The 22,516-nt window shown below is 43.0% G+C and overlaps 1 protein-coding gene and 1 pseudogene across 2 annotated transcripts in view; both read left to right on the top strand.

The window, feature by feature from the left end:
• Positions 1–3,715: 3,715 nt before the first annotated feature.
• On the top strand, positions 3,716–4,511 carry LOC307247840 (putative nuclease HARBI1; annotated as a pseudogene). Its single transcript has one exon. The product of its transcript is annotated as a putative nuclease HARBI1 (transcript).
• A 7,067-nt stretch (positions 4,512–11,578) lies between these two features.
• Positions 11,579–22,516, top strand: part of gatad2b (GATA zinc finger domain containing 2B) — a gene marked incomplete at its 3' end in the record, with an annotated part of 29,517 nt that continues 18,579 nt past the window's right edge. Inside the window, exon 1 of the mRNA XM_080014230.1 lies at positions 11,579–11,668. The remainder of the gene's footprint in view (positions 11,669–22,516) is intronic.

The raw sequence follows: 22,516 nt of genomic DNA, 5'->3' as shown, positions 1-22,516 counted from the left end.
AAAAGTTCTTCACAACAATCAGCTTGTTTAAGTGGGACAGAGGCCCCCACGCCCACAGAGTTTGGTTTAACTGGCCTTATATTTTCCTTATGTTTGTTAAAATGTACCTTTTTACATACTACATTCATAATACACCTACAAAGTTAAAACACATAATATTGACGCTTAAGTTTTGTTTCATATAACACATTTTATTGATGGGATTTAAGTTTGTTTCCCCTGCTGGAAAGGACAAGAACTCGACAGCTGCAGGGCTCAAGAGCTGTGGAAGAGTCCATTCAGTTCAATGTCATGGGGGAGGGGGGTATTCTGCATTTACTTTAACAATAATCTCTTTTTATAGATTAATATTCTGTATTTATTTTGCACTCATTTTAATATGTGCACTTGTGTTATTTAGCCCTTTGTTTTATAGTATTTTGAGTTAAATCATTTTTCTTTCTGATATTTCTTTCACCCCAACCCACAGCCTTTTTGTTTGGCCACAACCCTATATATGTTCCCTTCTGTTTTTATTTGGTCAGGTCCGTTTGGTTCCTCCAGTTGGCTTTATGTTAACCCCTGTCTAAGTTTTGACCTAATTTTGAGTTTTATCATACTTTAGTTAATTTGTGAAAGTTTCCCCCAGCACTTGTTTTGCAACCCGTCATGAGTTGATTATATTTTTTTTGATCAATAAATCCTAATTTTTGCCTCGATCTACCTCCGACTCCCTTGTCTGACGACTCGTTCCCTCACATTAAGCAATAACATACAGAGAAAGTGCTAAAGTGGAATGCAAAAGTGTGGGCACACCGTGTCAAAATGCATGTTACAATGAATATCTAAGTCAACAGAAGGTTGGAAACCCTTCTGTATTATTTGTAACTTTAAAAAAATGGATTACTTCTTAGGTCTTCAGCATCAGGTAAATATAATTCCAGGGGTGCCCCCTGTGCCGGGAGTAGTGGAGGGGCCACAAGTCTGGCCGTCTGTGGGTGTTGGCGGGGCTCTGTTTGGTTGCTCTCAGAGTGCCCTGTGCCAAACGTACTTGGTTGCGTGGGTGTGTGCTCGGTGTTTGTGGCTGGGTGGAGCATCTCGCCAGTTGTTATGGTGAGCCTCGCCTTTGTGTGGGTGGGCATAGTTGGCCCTGCGTGCTTGCCTGCTGGGCAGGGTTCTGGTGGGGTGTCGGTCTGTCGCTGCGGGACCCGGCCAGTGAATGGGGGTGGCTTGTATGTGTGCATCTATGGGGTGCAGGGTCATTTTGTGCTTTCTGGTACTGGGTTGTGCACATCGGGGACGTGCACAAAGCTCTGCGACTCCTCCGTATGTTGGGGGCCCTTCTGCGACTGCGGTGCATTCTGCTGGAGTGTTCTTGCGGTCATGGGGTGTCTGGCTGCAAGGCTTGTGGCTGGCTGTGATCGGGGCTCGTGACTGGCTGCGAAGCCCTTTCTGCTGCTTGGAGGCAGTACCATATAATTCTGACCTCATACACCAGAACTAATTGAGACCAATACCCCTGCACTCACAGGTGGACACATCACACACACACACAAGAGGACTCAACATGCACACACGCACTGCCAGCATCTGCTCTGAACACTCCCCTGGGCCCAGTTGTTAAAATAGCTTCATCTGGATTAGAATGATCATGATTTGGAAATCCCATGTTTTACTATCCAGGATAAGGTAATCCATCTTACTTTTGTGCCGGTTTTTCAAAACAACATTGGATTGGAACGCCTTGATCCAGATACAAACTTTTCAAGATGACCAAATCCAGATTGCCAGTGCTCTACTCAAAATGGGACTACATATCAATTGCTATCTAAAGAACAACAGATATAGAGCTTGTGCGTAATCACCGGGTGTCATGAAATTTCACTGCATATATGTACGACTGTATGTGTATGTATGTGACAAATAATCTCTTGAACTTGAACTTGAACTTGAACTATAATAGCCAGCGTGGGGTCACTTTAAGTGTTTTTGTTTGAGACAGAAAACAGCACAATAAAACAATACAACAAACAATTTTATTTCCTTTAAAGAGTCAGACCATCTGACCAACAACAAATAAATAAAAACAAACAAATATACAATATTCACAAATACATTGTCGATATATATTGAACACATTTTAAATCATGGCAAAATGTCCAATAGTTAACAAGAGAAAGAACGTTCAGACTTTTCTTCATTTTGAGACCAGCTTTTTGAAGCCCTGCTTTAACAGTAGGAGGTGGATCTCAAGTCTGGCTTTGGTTTGCTTTAGTTGGGTAAGAGTAATTGTTCCTGCCAGACAAATCTGTACCCCTGCTCGTTTCTCGTTCAAGAAGTGACTAATAGGCATCATCATCTTTGTTTAGCAAAAAATACTTCTGGCCTCTTTTTTAAACACCTGTGGCAATAACTACTGGCTCTACCCGTGAGGATCCACCTTCTTCCTTAATAACAGGGCTGGGATCCCATACCTGTCAACATTTGGATTTGAAAATAAGGTAAATTTTCCTTTCCAGTTGCACTCCGTTGGTGAGGGGGGTTGGTTTCATTCAATTTGGAGAAACAGGAAGCGGGGCTGCACAATGGATCTGGGCAGCGCCGAAAACCTTTTATTTATTTCTTTATTTGTTTGTTTGTTTGTTTATTTATTTATTTATTTTGAAAGTTTTGAAAATACAGGGTATTTACGGGAAAATACTGTAACTAACCGATGGACAGCAGGAAAAAAGGGTAAAATACGATAGAATCCTAGCAAAAACGGGAGGGTTGACAGCTATGTGAACCAAAATAAATGTTTTCTCTGCATAAGAAGGAACTCCCCCACCTTCCTCCACAATCGTGGGCTCACCGTCCCCTACAACACTGTGGCTGTTTCAACTGCCACACGCCACCCAAATGGCATATTCAGGGCCCTCGGCCACAATGACACGGACAAGTGGTTGAGAAAACATAGTTTATTGTAGAGAGTAGGCTCGGTGGAATAAGCCCAGGAGCAGATGGACATGTGTCATGACAAGACCTCCTATCCTGAGTGTGTGTGGGAATGGGGGTTTCACCTGTTGCTTGTTAGACCAACCAATGAGCAACAGGTATACAGCCACACTGATCCTGGGCCCCAATTACCTAGACCCAGGACAGGTGTGGCTGCTCAAACCACACCATCCCCACACCATCCCCACACCACAAACACCTTGAATCCTATGCAGAGCTTGCAAGTTTTCACCTCCAATAATGTCAGGAACCACATGTGTGTGATCACCTTCCCTAAATGGCTTGTTGCCTGTTTGGATGTATTCAGCATGGTCCTTTGTTGCCTTCAGATTCAGACTCTATGGTCCTCTTCTGGCCATTTACATTCTCTGTGATTTCAGCCCAAATTTATTTTTTTATTTTTTGTTACTCACTTCTCCACCCTTTTTAGAATGAAAACTTCCTGCTATTGAGGCATACTGGCACCTATCACGTAGTAGGTACTTTTGAGTCCAGTTTAGGGCGTTTAATTGAACACAAGTCAAAGCACATCAGCTAATTGGAGTTCAATGGGTGTGATTTGAAAAGACTAATTACACAGCCACCTTATTCAGCCTCTCAGAAGGGCACTTACAGAGAGGCCCTGACATGGCAGTTATTGTCTATTGCCACCACTGTCTTGGTTGGAGAGGATACCGTCAACGGGTGTACGTTGAGCATGTGTACTGTATGCTCGGTTTCGCTTTTAGAATGCTGATATTACATTGCAGACCTTGTCAGGCCAAAGCTTCAACACAGGACCTGAAGGAGTCACGGTCTGTCTGTGCTTCTATGCATCTGGGACTTTCTACCAAGTTTTTGGTGACAAAAAAAAGAGTGGACAAATAAACTGTGAGTGATGTGGTAAAAGCTGTGTCAAGCATTGGCCAGCCTGGTCAATCCATTTGTTTAATTTCTAAAGGATGACCAGCTTTCCCAGACCAAGCGCAAGTTTTTTCTTTTGGGGAACATGCCCAATACTATTGGGGTTATCGACTGCACACGTCTATATATAAGGACCTCATGAGAGGGAGTGGGAATACATCAAAGAAAGGGGAGGCACAGCCTCAACATCCAACTTGTGGGTGATGCTGACTTCACCATCACAAACTGCTTCGTGAAATGGCCTGGGCCTGTCCATGATGGGCTCTGCTGACCGTATGCGATAACATTAGGAGACAGTGCCTATCCACTCTGACCATGGGTGATGACCCCTTTTCTTGCAGCAAACACACCTGAGCAGCCACAGTTCAACACTGCTCATTGCAAAAAAGATACGCAATTAAGCGTTTAAATGGAGTCCTGAAGGGGTGCTTTTCATGCCTTAACTACTTGCAAGTGGACCAAAAGGGAGCGTGCACATAATACTTGCCATTATTGTCCTGCACAACATCGCTACAAGGCGCATTGTCCCACTCTGTGATAGCGTTTATGATGCACCTGAGCCTGTTGAAGACCGAGACCAACCCCCAGTGTTCTCCCACAATGAGGGACCGACTGGACATTCATTCATTCAATAAGGGATGAAATTGTTGGAAACGACTTTTGACTGGTTCATCTCAGATGATTGTGTCATGATAGATTACAGTTAAAATAAAATATATTTTTTGTTTGATATTGACAGCTATTTGGGGGATTATTTTGTAAAGACAAAATCCTTTTTTTTAACTTTACTGTACTGAAAGGCTTAATTGGTAGCGTAATGTCTATTTCATCAGTAACAGTTTAACAAATCAAGTGCAAAATATAAATTAATGTATATTGTGGTTTGGTTTCAGCAGCCATACCAGTCTTGGGTCACGGTAATTGTGCCCGAGATCAGGGTGGCTGTTTGCCTGTTGCTCGTTAGAGTAATCAACAAGCAATGGAGGGCCCTGAAAACACCACTCAGATGGCATGTGGCAGGCTGGTGGTGGCATGTGTGCATGAACAGGGACTCTCTGGCACGGCGAAATGACACAGAAGGGAGTCTGAAGACTCACTGGAGTGACCAGCAGGTCAACGGGTGGCCCCTGCACAGGCCCTCTCTCGACTGGCAGCGGCCACACCCAGCATATCCTGCGGAGGAGTGGGGGAGAAGCAGCCGCAGCAACCACCACGGAAAACCGCTTGCAGCTAGCAGCTCCATCCAGCAGCCACCGCAGGGACCATCCAGCAGTCCAGCAGCCAGACCACCCCTCCAAGCAGCGCCCGCAACAGCCAAGCCAGGCCACGCCTCCACCAGCCAGCACAGCAGCCCGAGGCCCCATGAGAAGGCCTCCCTTCTGGGTCTCCCCAGAAGGGAGGAAGGGGTAGTCTGCTTCCTCGCCCTGGGGGTGGGTTGCCTATGAACTGTGCTGTTCTGGGGAACCAGGTCACTGGGGAAGGGGACCTTTTCAGTTTTGTTGGACATTTTTGTTTGTTTAAGGTATGGGAACCCTGTTTCAGAGTCCAGGCTTTTTGTCCTTGGGTGTGGGGGGGTATGCTTCAGCTTGGTGTTGGTGGTATGTGGTGTGGTTTAAGCAGCCACACCTGTCTTGGGTCTAGGTAATTGGACCCCGTATCAGGGTGGCTGTTTGCCTGTTGTTCGTTAGAGTAATCAAGGAACAACAGGTAAAACCCCCATCCCCACACACAACATATACTAAAGGTTTGATCCAGATCAAAAACCAAGACTGGATTACGTGATCTAATTTGATTTTAGAATCCTTTTTTTCTTTTGAACAACCCATTTTAAGATTTGATCCAATCGGATTACTTCTGAATTTCTGGGCCAAGTTGGTCAACAGTAATCTGATCACAAGCTTAACAAGATTTTCACCCTTTGTTCTACGACATAAAATCTGTCAGTATATACCCTACTTGTGAATTATGAGGCTTTTACCTGTCTTCAAATAAGCAGTTTCTAAAGTGGCTGAATGAGACTACAGAGGTTGTCTGGGACATTAAATGTCATCACGCTGAAAACAAATCTACTATCCAAAATCCAAAGGAAAAATACCGTTGGCTTTTGGTCGAGGGAACCAGGGCGATGCGAACTTCCAGGTTGGCCTACAACACTACATCATCCCTGCAGCACTCTATTCTGTTAATCAGTTTCTTTCACACTACAGTCATCACGTGTCTCCTACACCAATTCCAGCAATGAGGACTCGTTTGGACTCGACCAATGAGGATGTGTTCAGGTCACGCGTGCCTCATGACTTCATATCTTGCCCAGAAAGTAATTCCACAACCTGCTCATCGCGACTTTCTTTCTCTTCTCAGATTTCCTAACGGCTAAATAAAGTCATTTATTCTGGAATATGCGACTCATATAAACACTATAGCTGCTACTTCATCTCCTGACGTGACTATAGAAAATAATGTCGGGAAAGGAGTTCTTGTCTTGTTTTTGCTTCCTTTGCTGGCTCCTGGTCAAGACCTGTGTCACATTCAAAATTCTCCTCCTCACCTACAAGTCCCTCCTCTCCCTTGCCCCTCGGTACCTAGCAGGCCCCCTCCACCCCCTCATGGGAACACCAGGTTGCAACCTGTAGTGGACAGGACCTTCGTGTATGCTGCTTCTAATCAGTCGGGACTCCTTCCTACCGAGATCCGCACTGCAGGGTCGTTGGACATTTTAAAAAGGTGATTCTAACCAGATTTTTCACTTGAAGACAGTTTTTTTGCAGTACGTGAAGTGTCTGTGATGCATCGCAGACACCAGCGAGACATTCAAGATTCAAGATTCAAGATTCAAGAGGTTTATTCGTCACATACATATACATACTTTCATACATATATGCAGTGAAATGTTAATGCCACGCATCCGGTGATTACACACAATATGTCTTAGACTGAACACAGTAGCTACCTAAGAAAATTTCTTTCTACTAGACCAACTAACTGATTCCTAAAACGTAATACAGTAAGTCGAATACTTATAGAATAAGATAAAAATATATAGAATTCAATAAAATAAAATAAAATAGAATAGATAAAGGGAATAGGCTTACGTATATGGGATAGACAACTCTGGGCCTGTCGGAGAGTCCAATTACCAATGACAGCTTCAAGACATGGGGCGAGGGGAAGGCAGGGGGAGGAGTAGAGCAACGTATATGGAATGCATGTAATGTATATAAAAAAAAAGAATATAAGGTATTTTCGTTACTTTTTAATTTAGGAATGAATTTAGAATAATAATAATCTACCTCCAACTCTCTGCAGGATTAATCCATGCAACCCTGTCTGGGACACAACATGTAGTTTGAACACCACTATGTCAACAAGACAAAAAAATGAAGAAAGGGGATTGTGTAGTGCAGTAAGAGGGACAACCTTTTTGCTGCCAAGGCCCCCCCTGTGTCCAATAAAATACTTCAGGGCCCCGATACATATAATACAGACTTTTACTGTCCTGTCTTTTATCAACAATGATGACCCGGTGTTTAATTCAAAATACACTTTATTTAAGTTACCACTTCTCCACAAATAAGAAATAAATCCAAATTCCAAAAACAGAAATGTCATAGATCTAAATACAGAAAAATAAGCACTATTATTATTTTGAGTGTTCACTGGACATTTGTAACTCAGTGTGAGCACTGCTGCTGCTGGCTTATAATACAATCAATTCACGGGGGGATCTTTGAGAAGGCAACACGCATGTCATCCTATCTATCTGGTTCAATATCTTGTCTGCAGAGCTTCACACAAACATGTGCTGCTGAATGGTATCAATACCTTAACTGCTGCATCATGAGCTACTTGGAACTTTTCACTCGCACATGCGTTCTCACCATTCGTGTCTCACCGTCTCTGAGACTGCAGGGGCACTCTCTGTGGCCGCAGTTTGTTGATAGGGCAGGTCTTGATCGACTGTAACTTGTGATGGACGAGATTCCTATTTGTCTATACTGCATGGAAAGAATTCACAGCAACAGGTGAGGTTGCTATAGACATGTCAGATGAGAGTGTGCTTTTTGTCGGGGGCGGATCGTTCAGAGCAAGATGTTTTGATTAAATAGTATTCAGCTAATATTAAATTAGGCAAATATTATTTATTTAATTTGTTGTTTGCATTGTTTTTGGCATTTTCTTTGTTTTTTTCCCCCAGTATTTTTCTATATTTTTAAAGAAATATTCCCAGCCATCTCAAGGCACCCCTGGCAACTCTCTGGGGCCCCCTAGTGGATCGGGAACCCCGGTTGAGAAAGGCCGGTGTGAACGCCCCTGGTTGTTGAAAGTCGCCCTAACATAACCAGATTTTATTTTTTTTGTTAAATGTCCTTGGGTTGCGTAACGTTCCAATCCGCAGAAGGCGCCACAAGGTGGTTATCACTCTCTGAGGTTTATTGTTCCTTCCAGGTCATTGTCTGGGCCATGATAATGGCCTTAGAACTTCTTCTTCTCCCCCCTTTGGAACCGCCCGGCGTACAACACATTCCAACAACCATAACAAGTTCCCAACACATGCAAGGTCATAAAAACAACAACAACAACAACAACAACAATAATAATAATAATCATATAGTTGCGGGCAGCAAAACACGGGGTCCAGTTAATTATTTTTATATCCTTGTTCGAGCTTTTTGTTTTATGTGAAATGCATCCGGTTTACTAAACTTACCAACATCGTGTACAACATTGTGTAGTCACGTCGAGTATTAAGTACATAGTACTTTTTTTTTTTTAGAATAGCGACTGACGTTGAGGACTGAATATTTGGACAATGGCTTCTTTATTGTTTTGGATTTTCGCCTATTTTTCGGCATCTGGAAGATGAATAAAAACAAACTTTGTAATAACTTTCCTTAATAATAATAATAATAAATACATTTTATTTTATAAATATAATAACAAGATTCAAGAGGTTTATTCGTCACATACATATACATACTTTCATACACATATGCAGTGACTACATGTTAGTTGTAATTACTACTTCATTGTATTTTTTCTGTTAATAATCTACACTTCGAAAATTCAGTTTAATCGATTACTTGTCTATAATGTAACGCAGACAACATTTATGGAACTTTAACATTAATTTGGCATTAGAATTATTATGGAAGAACTTATCAATACTTAACACTTTCTGTCTTTACATTTAGACCTGCTACGTTTAGCTGTAGGAAACTGTTTATACATGACGTTTCTTTAAAAAAAAAAAAAAAAAAAGTTTATTTGCTTTACTTTAAACCAAACCATGTCATTGTTATAACTTACCTTGTTGTGTGTATGTACATGCGCAGTCTCAGTGACAACAGGTGACGTTCGGTCTTGTATGCGTCAATTATGACGTATTTATGTAGGTTTACGTATTGACGGAGATTTACGATACTAGTCAAACTGAGGTTATTTGAGGGGCTGACTGTTTCCCTCTGAGAACATTTTCAATGAGTTGCGTTGCCATGAAATACGAAAAACGTCGTGGTATTTCTGTGGGTAATTACCATCGCACGGCTTCGATTTTTCCGACGGATCGCTGGATCTTGAACGCATCACTCGGTCGGACGTTCGAGTGAATTCAACTCGACGCGGTCACGTTTTTGTGGACTAATGTTTGTTTTTTGTTGTTGTTTTTTTTTAGTATTTTTCATTAATCCGGAAAGTAATGGGAACCACGGAGATAAAACTTTAATCGAACAGATCCACAGGCCAGGTAAGAAGGTACATAAATATACACGTAAACGTATAGTTTGTAATGTCGAACGGCTACAGAGCGACGGAGTCTACACCGAACGGTCCGAATGTACATTCTGAGTCAGAACCTGCACATTTATAGTAAATAGTTTGATGAAGTCATTAAGCGTCTGTTAATCTCATCTGGTTCGTTATGGTTACGAATAGTGGCATGTCGGTCAAGCACGACCACCTGAATATTTGGGCTCAAAGTTTCTCGGTTTTTCACTAATATCTGCACCGTATGTGGATCGATTTGGGTGAAACTTCAACCACAATGTGTTTTTGGCATACCGGTTGAAACAAGACATTTACCGTGTTCGTAGCTTCTTCCGTTCTTCTGTTTCATATAGTTTGGGTTTTTAAAATATTCTATATATCTAAATATAGCTGCAGGCGGCAATACACAGGGTCCAGTATCCACACCAATGTCAAATTTTCGAGTTCCCGTGGAACGTAGCAGCAGTTTGTGCTGTCACTCCCTTTTACAGCAGCAGTGTTACTAAATAAGATCACAATTTTCCGAGTTTCCGTTGAATGCAGCATCGGCTGACGTAACGATGCCGTGACGTGAGTTTTCTGAATCCTTGCGACACACAGAATTACTCCTACAAGCCGATATGACTTTATCCTAAAAATTAGAAGGTGGCTGTTTACTACCTGTAGTGCGCAGAGCCCTGCCACACAGTGTCTCTGTGGAAGGAAATCACTCAGCAATAGGGTTCCATTCAAACAGATTAAATATTGCATGTCCCTCAGAGACATTTCATCAATTTTTTAAACTTTTGGGACAAAAGTAATAGAGACAAGTCAAACCTGTTGCTCTGGAGCTGCAAGCGAACTCCATGTGTGAGGACACAAACACAGAAAATGTTTTGGACTGTTTTTGAGGGACATGGCACCGGGTTAGATGAATGGAATGCATTTACAAAAAGGGCAAAAGAATAAAATACAAACGAAAAGCCCATCAACATCAGGCGGGTAAGACAATATACACACACCATAACATAACCACTACAGAGCGATGGAGTCTCCACCACGCACCTCGCAGAATCCGAACGGGCGTCCGGAGCCACAACCCGCTCATATATAACGAATTGGAGGTGATGTCACAAAGCGCCCGCGCCACAAACTCATCTCACTCCACCGCCCGATCGGAAGTTTTAGGACGTTGGCGCAGCGGCGACGCGCAAACTCTCTGCTCCTTCCGGTGAAATGTAATCGCTATTTCACTAATTCCTGCACCACATGTTCGATCGATATGGATCAAACTTGAACTGCGAGATGTCTGAGACGTCCTGGTTCTAATGAGACCTCAACCATGTCCGTGGGTTCAGTGATCCAGAGACTTTTAGCCTGAAGAAATGCCAAGGAGAATAATAATAATAATTGAATAAAAATTGTAAGCCTATTATTACTATATATAGTAACTATGTATACTGTAGTTTAACCCTAAATAATAATATGATTCATATCCTTTACTGTACATACAATCGATGTTTTACACAATGCCCAAACAAGGCTCGTAATTTGGCAGCATACTATATTTCCATACAACACTGTTTAGTCTAGCAAAAGGGGGAGAAAAAAACCCCTGTTCCGGTTTAATCGCAATAAAATCATTAGTATTCCTGTGAAATTCATGCGATAGCCTACACCGAGACGACATGGAGTTAATATGGCTGTCCGGCATTTATCTGCCGGAGTGGGAGGTTTGCCCGTTATATGCCGACACGGCGCGCATAAGAAGCTATTTAGTTCCCATCATTTCCGAGCGCCGTGTCCCCTCCCCTCCAGACACAGACAACAACACACACCTTAATAGGGGCGCGTCTCCGACACAACCACCGACCAATAACCCGTCTCTGTCTGGGCTGAGACCGAGGGGATGAACGCTCGTCGAGGCCCAATCAGTGCCTTTGTGTTGTTTGCCGGTGCCGGGGACTGGTCGCGAGGAGCAACTGCAGCCCTTCAGGATCGTACGGTTGAACCCGGAGCGCGTGGAACCTGCGGGGTAAAGGCGAGACAGGTGAGCCCGAGGATATGCGCGAGGCCTAGCCGGGCGAGAAATCGATTCGAAACCGCAGCGGCGCGTCGACGCGGCCGACGCGGTGGTGATTGCGCTCGCCCCGAAAACCGTGGACGGCCGCCGGTGGATGTGATGGCGGCGCAGACAATAGAATGGCACCGCTCCGCCGTTAGTGTTGATGCAAGCTAGCAACGTTAGCGATCAGCAGCCATTTCTAAAATCGTTAAATCACAATCGAAGGTCTCGGGAATCGCAACCAAAAAAAAAAAAAAAAAAAAAAACATTCACTGACGCAATATTGTGCACGAAGGCGCATACGTTTTGCGAATTAGGCAAGGTGTCCGAAATATTCGACTTAAATACGGATTGAAATGTCCGGGGCGAATGAGTCGAATCCCGTTTCATTGTTGTATCCCGTGTCTCCAGGGGGTTAACTCGCAGCGCCTTGCCTGCGACCAGCTCGGCTCGCCGTAGCTGCGATGCACACACACACACACACACACACACACCGAGCCGACAACCCCGACGCCCGGGCACGTCTTAATGTTAATGCCGGTGAGACCGCGGCGGCGGGATTCTGCGCGTTATTTCGGAATAACGAGGGAGTCAGCCGGCCGAGGGGAGAACCGTATGAGTGACTCGTTAACAAAAAGCGCCCTGCATCGACTTGGCTGTTTTAATGGGTCCCTGACAATTAGGGGAGGAAGAGGGAAGATGTTTTTCCCCCCCGAAAACGCATCAGCCATTTACGTAAGTGCGGACGTTCCGTGGAACTTGCTCCATATGCATGTAAATGGCTGCCCGACTCCTGCCAGCCTTAATATTTACAGCGTAAATTATTTCCAATCCTTTGGGTTTTTTGGTTTTTTTTTTTGTTAGAGCTGTTCAGTTCAATGTCGATCGACGGCAAACCGAAAATAAATGGGCGACGTTAAATGTATGTGACCATAAAAAAAACAAAACAAGAGGGGAATTTTTTTTTTTTTTTTTTTTTTTTTACATAAATATGCTCCCAATTATGTTTGGTGCGGCGGACACGTCACTTGTGACAAAGAACTTCCTACTACTGCACAGTCTGTATCCCTACGTGCAGTGTAGGCGGGATCGTAGCTTGTACACGCTTACATTTTGTTTTTAGATAAGCTAACATTCTGACGGATAGCTTGCGTGTCACGCGGCTTAATTTGCCATCTATTTTGCGCACTACTTAAGGATAGCGCTGCAATTTTCGAGGCCCTGTTATAAATGCTGCTCCACATCCTTCACAAGTGTCGGGAGCACCACCTCGCCGAGCGCCTGTCTGCGGAGGGACGTACCGCTCTACTGCAACTTCTCGCTGGGCTTAGATGCTGTCCACCGGGGCAAATGTCCAAGCCTTAAAAAAAAACAACCCCAAAACACGTTTAATCTCCTTTTCATGGGAAAACCAGAAGCTTGTAATATTGACAGTCTAGTAAAAGAAATGACCCAAACCGTGCCTTTTGTCAGGCTTTCAGAGTTTTATTGACTCTTTCACACTCTGGATGTTATATCTAGCCTATATTGTGAGATATAGAATCAATATATGTTGTTAAACTATAGCATCTCTGCAGTTGGAATTATGCCATACTATTTCACTTGACTGCCTTTTCACTGCTGGTTTTGTAAACAAGATTTAGTGAATATGCCAACATATGATAAATAGGAAACCAGACTAGGATAACTGAGCTGTGCTTAATGTCAAAGGCCCACGTTGGCAATAAGAAATCATTAGAATGAGTAACTGGCCCATTTCTACCGGAGTATAAGCTCATGTTCTCTGCACCTACCCTACAGTAAGCCCCCTCCATATAAATTGTAGTGCTCATGGTGTACCTAGGAAGAGCCTGATGGTCTGCTATTGGGTCCTAAGTTCAACAGATTTATCTTTTGGTCAAACCTTGTAAGGGGCCATGTGCTACTCCAATCTCTACAGATATAAATTCACCTGTAAGCTTTCAGTCCCCTGCACAGCACTGCCACTGATGAAAACCTGTGGAGCAATAAGACTGTGGCTTATTGAGAATTTACTTGACTATGCATAGTCTTAAAACTAGAATATTATAAGCAAAATGAATACAATGTGCTCTCAAATCACGAAAATGTAACTTATTCAGTCCATCTGGAAATTGGCATACCTGGAGTACTAATTGATTTTTGTTATTAGGGGGCAACTTGCAGGTTGGAATACCCAGCGTGTGGGGAAATTGTATTGTGTTAAATGTATTTCTTTTTGTTTTACATAGAATTACAGCTGGACTCATTTTTATAATGCAATTAGCCATGGCCACTTAAAATTCTGACATTGCCTGCAAACTTGAACGTGTCACAGGGTCAGATAGGACAAAGCTAGTTCTGCAGACAGTGAATGGTGTTGGCAACTAGTGGGTTTTTATTTCAGTTTTAGATTCCTGAGTTTCCTCCTTGTATGAAACTAAAAACATCAACATAACTAAGAGACTGTCCAGACACAAGGACTGACAAGGTAAAAATGTCTTCGACATAACCAGACCCCTGACCGGTGATATCTAGGGGAGTGTGAAAATTGGCCCCTGAGATGAGTCATCTCCCCTAGTCCTTTTCCAGTTTACCTCCCTCTTTATTTTAATTTAACACGGGTAGGGATCTGTAGGCAGTAGAGATACAGAAAGTAAAACAAAGTAAATGTCCTCCCCAGGATTTTCCGTCTACCATCATTAACTAGATTTACAACTGATAAGTCACACCAGTTGGCTGAGAGCATGGGTAGAATGAAAAAAAAAAAACATGGCAGGACTTTCATTTTATGGACCTGTATTTGTCCCCCTCCAATTCAAGCACTCGGCAACAATTCTATGAAAAGTTCCCAGACACAATGTTATTGTGCCAGTGTTCTTTTGGATACTGCTCTGAAAAGCTTTGAATAAGAACATTTGCAGGGAATTGCACAGCTCTATAATCAGCATCCCAGCTATTTTAAATGTAGACTGTCTCGAAACCAATCCAATGTGCTTACCATAGAAGCCCACACCAAGGGGTGATATAAACTTCTGCTGACACGAGGCTTGCCTAAGTGCAGGTCAACAGTTGAGCACAACAAACCGAGACTGACCAAAAACTCTTAACGGCAACAGAACTTAACAAGGGTCTGTTGCTTGAGAAGGTACTTGGCTTTCAAGATTAGATTTTCTCTAAATTTTTGAAACTGGCCACAGAGGAATTGTAAGTGCAGGAATTTGCATCCTTGTTTTTTTCAGTGGTCGACGACTCACGAATTTCAGTCCATTCGTTGACTAGCCGTGGCGTCATCACCCCCCCCCCCCCCGACATAGACCATAAACCACATGTAAAAACATTTACCAGTGTGCCCAATGTTTCACAATCAGCATCTCACGAGGAGCAGATTATCATCATGAAAGTGGCACACCCTCAACTCTCTCCCTTTTCTGCCCTCTAATACTCCTTTCCCACTGGACAGAAATGCACTAACACCCACTAACATCTGGCTTTTGTCTTTAGTGGGAAAGTAGGGGTTACAACCGGCATTCATACCCGGGACAAATCACTGCAGTAGTCACAGGTATTTATCGGCTCCAGCTCCAATCGACAGTGATGGAAACATGGCACCTGGGTAGACACGCTCATTTTCTCCCCTTTTCCGGCGTGATGCTACGACAATTGTTGACGTACCAGACGTTTTCACGTAAATAGACAGGAATATCCGTGTATCATTAGATCATTTCATATGGCATTTAGGCGACGTAGACCATATGGAGTCTGGGTGCCGGCAGCTGAGCAGGCCGGCTCTCCACATCAGACCCGGTCCTTCAGCTGCGGAGAGCGAGCCGCTTCTCAGGTTCTGAGGCCGGCTTGGGGTGGTGCTGCCCTGTCACCAGGCGCACACTGAGTGGAGAACCCCCACTCTTCCCGCCGGGCTCCGAGCCACTCCAGCACCGCCCTAAGCTGGCCCCCGAACCGGCGGGAGGAGCATCTCCGCTCCCCGCCTCTGAAGGACCAGCCGGAGAGCCGCATGAAGCCGCATTTTGCTTCTTTTCCAGCGTGTTTGTGACGTCAAACATGACACACCAGGAAAAATAAAACAAAGGCATACTCATCTACTGGCAATGGGAAGGGAGTCAATCCCCTATTTTTAGTGGGGTTTCCAGTGTTTTAAAAAATCTGCATATACACGCAAATTTTTGTGGAAAAACAGTATGAATCGCTCTCTGTGTATGGTGTGATGTCAAAAAATGTGTAATAGCTACATATTAAGAGATAATTTCATATCCTGAGGTTACAAACTGGCAGAGGCTGGCTCTCGTGAGATTTGCGCTGTTAAGTGTGTCTATTCTGTGCCTTTCTATTTATTTATATTTTTAAAGCAACACAACACAAGACTTAACTTGCATCAGTAGTGACACAGCCCGAAAGCTGCATGCATGTAGGAAAGATGCACATAACTGCACCAGAAATCACCTGATAACTTGTTCGGGCAAGTTGTTGCTTATTAAACTAGTTGCTGGTAACTATCGAACTCTTCAGAGCAGACATTCAGAATTGGCCTTCTGGCTTGCCTGATCACGCTCAAGTCCACAGAAGTAGTCCTCCTTTGCATTTTAGGACTCTGTAAGTTCGCTGTGGTGCTCTGTGTCAGCAACATCTGGTTCAAAGGCCAACATCGATAGAGGGTTGCAGAGTCACTAACCGACTGAAAGATCTGAAACATCAGAAGCGGCTGGGTGATGGAGCAGTGAATCTCCCATTCATGTTATTGATCGCACTCCCAGATTTTCCCTTCCTTTCTTTTGTGAATCATACCGAGCACTTCATCTCTACCGGATTCACAATTTGAGAAAATTACAGGAATCGTTTGACAGACAAATAAAACTATAACCCTAACTCCTAAATCCTGTAAAAAAAAAAAAAATACAACCTCATGTAAGGGAATCTAATTCCTGTAGCTTGTCTCTTTATACTTGAAGAGTCAAACTGAATAATGAGGAACATTTAGAGAACAAAGAAAGCATAATTACTCTTGTGATGAGTTTGTCGGTCTGTAGTTATGGCAATAATGTGGCTCTACTGTAACTGTAACACTGTCAGTATCAGTGTTCATTTTATTTTTTAAATTAGATCCAGATAACATAGTCAGTCAAGCTATGGTTACAGTGCGGTTACTAATGTCGCAATAAGTACAGTGTGAATTAGGTGAGGTTCCATCAGTTGGGTTCAGTTTTTGAGGAAAATGAACTATCCACATTTCTACCAGTCATGGGGTTGGACAGGGTGTGGTATCTGGTAGCGGTTGGTCACTTGAGGTGTGGCTCCAGATTATTACATAAATAAATAGGGGCTTGTCATGACTAGTCAACCTGCTGATCAGCCAGGCAGCAATATCCTTAAGCAAAGCTAAATATGGCATTATTACACCTGCTTGGGAGATTAATGTGCAACCTTTAATTGTGTGGTGGATAAGTGTACTAATTGCGGATGCAACGGATCACAAAACTCACGGTTCACATTGTTTTACAGATCAGATAATTTTTTGGATCAGGGAAAAAAAAGAAGGAAAAAAATGCGGTAGACAAATCTAACTTTGCCCCTTATTTTATTCTTTAAAACACTTAAAGCAAGGAACTTTTGCCCGTGGTCTGAAATGAAAACGACATACAAGATGTTTAAACTTTTAAAATATATAAAATATTCAATAATCAATTGTTAAATTCAAGTGCAAAATTAGGCATGCATGACACGTTCTTTAAACATGGTAGTGAATGGAAAAAATATGAATTGATCCACCCCCAGTTACCTTAATTCCAATAAGTAACCAGTATCATGTTTAATTTCACACGTTTATAACAAACCCAATTTCATGAAAAGGCTCAGAATTAAGCGAGTTACAGTCGATTTTGTAGAGAGGTCTGCGTCTCTCAATACACATCGTATTTGTTTACTAGCGGCTCTTGACCGCTCCAATATGGTGGACAAGCAGTCACATAACGTTGACATACAGCAGCTCATTCACAACATGTCAAAGTAGCGGCAACATAGCGCGCCGTACCGTAAACCAATCATTGTGCTTCGGAGTAAAACACAGCACACATCTGTCTTGTCTATCTTCTTTTCACTGCAACTCTGCATCCAGATTTATGGAATTATTTCTTTAAAAAGGAACAGCGGCAGTAAAACTGTATTTCACTTTGATAGTTCAATTTTAGAATTGATCCGTGGTTCACATTCAAGCCGAAGGGTTGGGAGAGATCTGTATGGATCACGAATCAACTACGATCCGTTACACCACTAGTACCAATTCAAGGATCGATTTGGTTTTTGTTGGAGCCCTATAATCCACTGTGTCCTACACCTAGAGGATGTGTTGGTATGTTGGTAAGAGGTCCTGCCCCTATACCCCTCCTCCCAACACATCCTCCCTCAAAGCACACTGGTTTATTATGTTAATCGGTCGCTTGGCTGCTATGCTCTTTGGCTCTCCTCTAGCTTTAACCCTCCTCTACACACTCCATTTACCCCTGAATCACTACCCCAAATAACATACACATCTTTCTCTCTCTGTCTCTGGCTGATATACCCCACCCTAAGGCGACTGGCAGAACAAGAATTGATTAGTGGCACAGCTCAAAATAGACGGGCCAGTTGTCATAGCAACGACCACAATAAGCTGTTGTCTTGTTTTAATGAAAGCCATATGTGGTGTAGGTGTATTTATATGTATGCAATTTATCGTGTGTGTGTGTGTGTGTGTGTGTGTGTGTGTGTGTGTGTGTGTGTGTGTGTGTGTGTGTGTGTGTGTGTGTGTGTGTGTGTGTGTGTGTGTGTGTGTGTGTGTGTGTGTGTGTGTGCGCGCGCACACAACACTAAACCACTGTCGGGTGAAGTGAATAACATTGATCATCTCGTTCCAATGGCGTCTTTCAAGGGACGGGATATATTAGGCGGCAAGTGAACAGTCAGTTCTTGAAGTTGATGTGTTGGAAGCAGGAAAAATGGACAAGCGTAAGGATCTGAGCGACTTTGACTTTGGGCCAAATTGTAATGGCTAAATGACAAGGGCCAAATTGTGATGCTAGATGTCAGCGCATCTCCAAAATGGCAGGTCTTTCAGGGTGTTCCCGGTATTCAGTAGCTAGTATCTACCAAAAGTGGTCCATTTGAATGCTGGCTATGAAAGGTGTCAGAACACACAGTGCATCGCAGCTGACTGCGTATGGGGCTGTGTAGCCGGAGACCAGTCAGTGTCCATGCTGACCCCTGTCCAGCGCATTAAGTGCCTACATTGACCAAGTGAGAGTCAGAACTAGACCATGGAGCAATGGAAGAAGGTGGCCTGGTCTGATGAATCACATTTTCTTCTACATCATGTGGATGGCTGGGTGCATGTGCGTCGTTTATCCGGGGAAGAGATGGTACCAGGATGCACTATGGGAAGAAGGCAAGGCGGAGGAGGCAGTGTGATGCTCTGGGCAATGTTCTGCTGGAAAACCTTGGGTCCTGGCATTCATGTGGGTGATGCTTTGACACGTACCACTTACCTAAACATTGTTGCAGACCAAGTACACCCCTTCATGGCAATGGTATTCCTTGATGGCAGTGGCCTCTTCAGCAGGATAATGTGCCCTGCCACACTGCAAAACATTTTCAGGAATGGTTTGAGGGACATGACAATGAGTTGAAGGTGTTGACTTGGCCTTCAAACTCCCGAGATCTCAATCCGATTGAGCATCTGTGGGAAGTGCTGAAACAACAAGCCCGATCGTCTTCGAACCTCCAAATATATTTAGGTACTTCTCACTTAACGACTGACTTCCGTTCCTACGGCCCCTTACCGTTATTTCAGTCTTGGAGATTGTGAAGGCTAGTCTAGTAAATACTGACCGACTGCGGGAATGAGACCCAGAAACGGTGATGCGGGTTGAGATGCTTGACTGGTCAGAAAGCTGGTCGTGGGTCCGAACGGTCGTTAAACACGTTAAACACACACAAAAAAGAGGACCGGCTCGATCCTGACTGATGTGCTATAATTCATACTCTGTAATGTCCAACCCAGTGTTTCACACGATTTCCTGCCATGACTTCTCAAATCTTTGTAATTTTTAAGAATAGTTTAACTTTCACTATCAAGTCGAATGCGGAAATGCATAGGAAACAACATGGCGGAAATACGTGCGGGCCTATCACAGCTCTTGTGGTGCTGTATTGCCCTACCTGTAGTTTGATTTTTGGAGAGGCACACGATGGCTACGCCGTTGGTCTCCACGTTCTACGCAAGGACAGGAATTACCTCAGGTGGTGTTGACTTGCGACCATAAATGGGCCTTTAGTTTGGAGAAGACAAAGGAAATCTCCAGGTCTATACAAAGTTTTAGTTTTTTTTTTTTTTCTTTTCTTTTTTTAACCTGAGCTTTCCCCAAATGTTACACACTGGATCGAAGATGCAATATTCTGTCTCCGTGTAATTAGACTGATACAGCAACTCTTGTCTTGGCTCTTATTGAATCTTTGCTCATAGTACATGGGGGGTCTTGAGCACAAATGACCTCTGGGCCACTGGCCAAGTTGTCTTCTCATAGTGGGGCTGTGTTGAACATCAAGGATTTCTTTTCTTTCCTTTTGTCTGTTTTTACACTGCATTAGTGACAAGTAACCAACATCTAAAGATAAAGGAAAACATTGCCGTATTTCATCTTTGTCTTCTGAAAACATTTAAAAGATAACACCTCATTTTAACCATTGACATATCATACCAAACTAGACTCCCAGAGTTATTATGTTGTCCATAGAACCAACTCCTTCTCCACTTCTTTGGTTTCTGAGAACTGGGTACTCAGGTTATTTGATAGACTGGGCTTTGATGTTCCACTCATGTAATCTTGCCCCAAGACAGCTTCATAGAGGTAAATGCAGAATCTCCGATCAATTCAAAATAGCATGACTTGAAACTAACATTCATGCTTGGTTTCAAGCTTTTACATGTGATTCAAGTGAAATCCGACTCTGGTGCTATATGTTTGTGAGGTTAGAGAATAAGTTCAACAACAGTCAGTGCTCATAGTTGTATCTATAAGATAACACTTTATTATCCCCGTGGGGGAGTTCAGTTGTTACAGCAGCAGAAAATTGTGTCAAAAAAGGGATGAGAAGGTAGATGAGATTTAAAAATAAAAAATAAAATAAAAAAATGCACATACCTCTATCAACAAAATGTTACCTTGTGAAGCAGAAAGGTAACAGTTGGGCCCAACACTAAATAAGTACAGATAGTATAGAATATAGCAGCAGTGTAGCAATAACGTGCAATGGACATCACAGCAGCATAGTACAAATACAGAAAGTTGCATTACAGTGATAACAGCTGTAGCGATGATGATTGAAAAATAGTTACGTGTATATAGGAAAGTATACAGTATATTATAATATCCACAGAAGAGTGTAGGTTTTAATCCAGAGTGGTATTTGAATGTCTACATGCAAAGTGTAGTCTAGATTTATGATCCAAGCTGGTATTAGAATCTGGAACATAATAATATAGTATAAAATACAGTGGTACCTTGAGTTACGAGTGCACTAACATACGAGTTTTCCAAGTTAGGAGCCGTCGTTCTGTCGATTTTTTTGTATTTACTTGCGAGCAAAAATGTGAGTTACGAGATGCGAGCTTCAGGTGCACCGCCGCTGGTGGGCATGGCGAGCGAATCCAGCCAGCATCCCGCGTCTCACTCCTTCACTTCACGTGGTTACCTGAGCGTGGAAGCATCTCTTTTGTGTTTTGTGCTCGCGATTTGTGCTTTTTGTGCAGTTATTTTGCCAGTTGTTTTTTTTTCGAACCATGGGTCTGAAAAAAGTAAGTGCTGAGAAGAAAAAGCGGATGATGTCCATTGACTTAAAGCTCAAAATAATAGAAAACATGAGAGAGGTGTGCATGTGATGGAATTGGCGGGGCAGTACGAGCGTAGTACTTCTACGATATGTACCATACTGAACCAGAAGAGACGATAAAGGGTACTATGCAGCCGAGGGCGCTAAAATATTTCCTAAGCTGCGGACCGCTGTCCATGAAAAGATGGAAAATCTGCTGTTGGTGTGGTTGACGGAGAAGCAGCTCGCAGGAGATAACGTGACGGAGGGTATCATCTGCGAGAAGGCAAAAATGATCTTCACATTCTCTTTTATTATGTTTTTATACAATATTTGTTATTTATGAACACATTTTTCTTATTAAACACGTAACCAAAAAAAAGGTGTTTTTTGGGGGGCTGGAACGGATTAATGGCATTTAAATTAATTTCGAATTATGAATTACGAGCTCTGTCACGGAACAAATTAAACTCGTAAGTCAAGGTACCACTGTATAGGATAATATGATAGTATGGTGTAGTATAATCTAAAGAATTCTAATCAAAATGGTATTTCCGTATGCAATGTACAGTCCAAATGTAATCCAAATTATTATGGTATTACAAACGTCCATCTGCAAATACAGTCAATATGAATAATCCAAACTCGCATTCTAAATGTCTGTGTGCAAAGTATAATTCAGGTTTATAGTCCAAAGTGGTAGTGCAATCATCCAAATATTCTTGTGCAAGATATATTTCAGAGGTAAAAGTGATTGTTCACTCTATCAGTCTGATGCCTGGTGGCACAAAGGAAGACCTGAAACATTCTGTTGTGCACTATGAGGGGATAAGCCTGTGGCTGAGGGTGCTCCTCATCAGCCTCATGCTGCCTCTGTAGCACACAATGGCAAAGAGGAGTGCACTGGCTACCACTGACTGGTAGAACATCTGCAGCAGCCTGTTGCACACGTTGAAGAACCTGAGCCTCCCCAGGAAG

This window comes from Zeus faber (assembly GCF_960531495.2).
Source record: "Zeus faber genome assembly, chromosome: 1".
Lineage (NCBI taxonomy): Eukaryota > Metazoa > Chordata > Actinopteri > Zeiformes > Zeidae > Zeus > Zeus faber.
This window is presented reverse-complemented; position numbering and strand designations above follow the sequence as displayed.